The sequence below is a fragment of the Lipotes vexillifer genome, unplaced genomic scaffold (genome assembly GCF_000442215.2).
Source record: "Lipotes vexillifer unplaced genomic scaffold, Lipotes_vexillifer_v1.1 scaffold70, whole genome shotgun sequence".
In the NCBI taxonomy this organism is placed as follows: domain Eukaryota; kingdom Metazoa; phylum Chordata; class Mammalia; order Artiodactyla; family Lipotidae; genus Lipotes; species Lipotes vexillifer.
The window spans coordinates 1,485,803-1,490,592 of record NW_006789896.1 but is presented as its reverse complement, the minus strand read 5'-3'; the positions used below and the strand labels follow the sequence as shown (position 1 = coordinate 1,490,592).

At 44.6% G+C, this 4,790-nt stretch overlaps 1 non-coding gene across 1 annotated transcript; it reads left to right on the top strand.

Moving 5' to 3' along the window:
- The first annotated feature begins 310 nt into the window (after positions 1 to 310).
- TRNAG-UCC (transfer RNA glycine (anticodon UCC)) lies at positions 311 to 383 on the top strand. Its single transcript has one exon. It is a non-coding gene; the product is annotated as a tRNA-Gly (tRNA).
- The last annotated feature ends 4,407 nt before the right edge of the window (positions 384 to 4,790 follow it).

Sequence of the window (4,790 nt, the reverse complement as noted above, 5' to 3'; positions counted from 1 at the left end):
GCCTGGGCATATATTTCCTTAATGTTAACTTCCACCTGTCCTGTCACACTAATTCAGGTGCAGTAGGAAGTATTATCGCACAAACTCCACCTTGTTCTTCCAGAAGGTTATCGAGAGCTAGACGACTGTCAAGAACTAAATTTGCCAAAGAAACGAGAGGTCTTAAATCCCATTAAGGCTTGTCTTGTCAGTTCCATCATATAACCAAGCTGTCTGATCTCAGTGTTGCTTCATGATAGGTAAAGCCTCCCCATGGAGCTGCCAGTCCTGTGGCCAGCTCTGCCCTTGCTAAGATCATTCCTAGGGGACTTCCCTGGTGGTCCAGTGGTTAAGACTCTGCGCTTCCAATGCAGGGGGCCTGGGTTCGATCCCTGGTCAGGGAACTAGATCCCACATGCATGCTGCAACTAAAAGATCCTGCGTTTCGCAACTAAAGATCCTGTGTGCTGCAACTAAGACTCCGCGTAGCCAAATAAACAAACATATATAGAGAAAAAAGATCATTCTTAGTGCTTTCTGGGTTTGGTGGTGAGCCTGACTGGTTCTGTTACACATAAAAATCCCTCAACCCTGTAGTCCTTATAGCACACTCTCCTATGAAGTGAACATTATCAGTGCATTTATACGCTATGGCTGGTTGGAAAAGGACAGGGTCTGTCGATAATTCCGTAACATATGATGGTTTGTGTGTCTGCAGAGGAAAACAAACCCTTCAGGGGGTGCAGACCTGAATGCCTGTCTCACAGTTGTTAAGACCGGATAGCCCTTGAAGGACATAACTGTTGTTAGTACTTAAACAATTAGGGGACAGCAGACTATTAGGTTGATGATTAAGCATATAAAGCTCTACAACATTTCTAACAAGATGTTCATGTATGATCCGCTGAGTACAATAGCAAGAATGGCAAACAGGAGTCCAACCCACTACATCATTTTACTTATCTGTCGATGGTGCCTGTCTTTTGAATAGGTATCTCAGACCTTCCACTGGCTTACAGGTGTATTGCTCTTCTGTTGTAACCTGTGGGGTTTCTGGAGGTAAAAGCTTTAGTCTGGACAAATGTACCCAACTAGATATCCCTTGCAATTTGACAGCAGTGGAGTGGTTCAGATTACTTTATAGGGGCCCTTCCATTTTGGCAATAGTTGGTCTTTGGGGGACCCCTTTCCAGGTTTTAAGAAGAACTTGGTCCCTGGGATTTATTTGTGAAGGAACTGCTCCTTCCTCTGTATTTTTAGTGGGAGCTTGCAGTGCCTTGTGGGTATAGTTCAGGATTGTCTTCTGAACTTGTCCTAGATTAATAATGTATCTCAGGGTCTGGTTCACTTCTTCATCTAGTAGAATGTCAGTAGTAAGGAAAGGTCTCCCATAGGTCCTTTTATTTTTTTACTTGTTTATTTTTTAAGGAGTTTTTTTTTGTTAATTTATTTTTGGCTGCATTGGGTCTTCGTTGTTGCGCACGGGCTTTCTGTAAGTTGCGGCACGCGGGGGCTAGCTATTCTGTTGTGGTGCGCGGGCTTCTCGTTGCAATGGCTTCTCTTGTTGCAGAGCACGGGCTCTTAGGCGCACGGGCTTCAGTAGTTGTGGCAGGCGGGCTCAGTAGTTGTGGTGCATGGGCTTAGTTGCTCTGCAGCATATGGATCTTCCCAGACCAGTGCTTAAGCCCGTGTCCCCTGCATCGGTAGGCAGATTCTTAACCACTGCACCACTAGGGAAGTCCTGAAGACATTTTTTAGAAAGCAGAATTGTGTTAATACGGTCTTTTTTATTCAATTTTAACATAATTTTATTTATTGAATAGTTAAGATAGTGACATTCCAAATTCAAAATATATGAAAGGGTCTATAATGAAGAATTTTCCTCTTTCCACTTGGACTTAATTTCAGGGAAATTTCAAACTTTTAAAAGTGGAGAGAATAGTATAAAGAACCCATGTACCCACCAGCCAGCTTCAGTCTGGCTTCATCTATTGCCACTGTTCCACTGGATTATTGCCTGGTGTTGGCCTTATTTTGAAACAAGCTGAGACTCTGTCTTATGCAGTGAAAGGCAAGGATTTCCTAAGTTGAAATTGCTGCAAATCTCTTTGGGGGCCATTTAAGAGCTCTTTTACTACCACTGATCCCTTTAAGATTTTATTTTGGGGCCACATATAGTATTTGCTTTTCCAGAGCTCCTTTCCTTTCTAAAGAGTATCTCTTTTCTCCGTCTTTATGCCAAGAACTCTGTTGGAATGCCCCCACACTTCCCCAAGGCTTCTGCTTCTGACAGATGGCCCAGTTGGCTCACCTTAGAAAACCTCCACAAGACATTTTCCGAAAGGAGAGGGAATAGAAAAGTGTAAGGGGTAGGGAGTTTTGAATCCCCTGAAGCTGAGGACTGTGTTTGGGTCTGTTTTTGTTGCTCAGAGCCCCTGTTGAGCTCCCTGCTGCGTAGGATGCCAGAACTGGAGACTATGGAGATCATGAAGTTGGTGAATTGCCCCGAGACCTTCACCCCGGACATGCGGTGCATCATGGGCGAGTCCCCTTCAGTGCGAGGCTACTTCGTCCTGGCGGGAATGAACTCTGCTGGCCTTTCATTCGGTGGAGGAGCTGGAAGGTAAGTCTTTCCCACTGAGGTTCGGCTTGCGAGGCTTCTTCCTTTGTGGAATTACTTCTGGTTCATAGGGTTTGTGATATACCTAATCCAGTATGTTCATAATGAGAGGAAGACACGTGTCATGAGAGAGTTGTCCCCTAGAAAGTACTTGCCATGGGAGGCTCTCCCCATGTTCCAGACACGTCATTGTACGGAATGTTTTTGGAGCTCCTCTTTGGAGTTAGCCTTGGAGCCAGTGGGTGTTTTTTTGCAACTATTTCAGTCATAACAAATGCTGCTCATTCATGAAACTGGAAATAGAAAGAGCAGGTTTGGACGATAAGATGATGAAGTTTTTGTTAGACATGTTAGCCTACCTATGGATTCCCAGATGTGGTGGCTCACAGAACAGTTGGGTAAAGAGTAAAGAGAATAGAAGTCCAATGACTAAATTTCTGGATGGAAGCTAAGTATAGTAAAGGATCACTGGCTGCTTCTCTCTGATGTTTTTCTCTTCTACTGCTGTAAGCAAAAATACACACACAGCTCGTTTTCCACACAGACATGGGCTCATGTTACGTAACATCTTACAGAAAGACCCGAATGAACTTTTTGGTCAACCCAACACTTGAGTGATGAGTCAGGTGCCAGGTTCTTACTATGAAGTCAAGTGTAAGGCAGGATGTCAAGTCCAGTGACAGTGATAGGGACTTCAGGAGGAGGAATGGGGCTTTTCCCCCACAGCCATGCCCCCCATCGCATGGAGGGAAGGGATCTTATTTACCTGTTTTCAAATTCTCCTACACTTTGGGAACAGGTACAAATGGTTTTATGTACAACGTTTATTCTTAGTGATGGCAAAAACATATCTGGTTACCACAGATGCAGGACATTTCTCAGGCAGACACGGCAAGAGTAGTGAAAATGTCCGTTTATTCATTTACAAACTTAGTAACATAAAATAAAATTGAAATCTGACTTGATAGAAATACAGTGCACAACGTTAATACCACATTCGCAGAGGGCAGAAATGCTCTGTCACCCTCTGTGCCTGTCATCACCAGGGCTCGTGAGAAACATCCCATTTACTAAAGTGCCTTGCACGTCTTCAGGACCACATGCTGATGCTACACGTGGGATAGAAAAGGGCTGAGTTGAACTGCACGTTTACAAATGCAAAGAACGAGTTGTAGCCTTTATAGTAATTACAATGGCATTTTCTTACATCCCAAGAGTTGACCAGAGAGTAAAGTGTTAGCTGTGCTGCTGGAAGACCCTTCACTGAAACGAGCTGCAGAAGCCTTCGACCCTACACCCATCTGTTGAAGGTACTTTTTTTCGTCTCCACCCACCATGTGACATTCTGGAGTGTAAGGCACTAGAACCTGGCTTGGAGGAAAGAGGTGCCCCAAGCTCCAGTTCTTGGTGTGCAAAGGAAATCCTGGCATAGATCCATAGAAACCTCTCCACTTCTTACAATTTCTGTCCTTGAGAGACAGAAAAATGAGAAGGCAGAAAGTCTGCAAAGGATGAAAATAGGTGTATCTAAATATCATGAGAAAAATGGCCCATGAAGAAACGTGTAATTCCCCAAGGGTTCTGCTCAGAGAAGTCACGAATCATACACAAGGAACAACTCTGGTGTTTAATGGATAAAAGAGAAGGCCAAGACGTACAAAAATACTCAGTCCTCTTGAAAAATAGTGTATTTGTCATGGTAAAGGGACTGCATACGCCAGCCCCGTGCTGACAGTGAAGGAGCCTTACAACTAACGGAGCACCTGAAAGTGGAGGGCGGTGGGTGTGGGGAGCGGCTCTGACACGTGGCTCCCTAGCTCCCTCATGACTCACTGCAGGACATGGCTACTGCCTATTATTTCATCTGCTGTCTCTTCCACTCAACTGTGCTGCTCCTGAGTCCATTTGCCTGATGAAAATTCCTTACTCATGAGAAACTTTACCTCCTGCTGCTTGTATCAAAGTTTGTGAGGGATGGGGGGAGTGTGTGTGTACAGAAAGAAAATGAACACAGTAGGTTATACTTCAGGATTGAGCACTGTTGACCAAATCTCTATCTTAGATACTAAAGATACTTAGATCCTTGCTGCCTACACTGGCCAAGAGGCAGCAAAGATATAAAAAGGAACTTGTGGGGCTTCCCTGGTGGCGCAGTGGTTGAGAGTCCGCCTGCCGATGCAGGGAACACGGG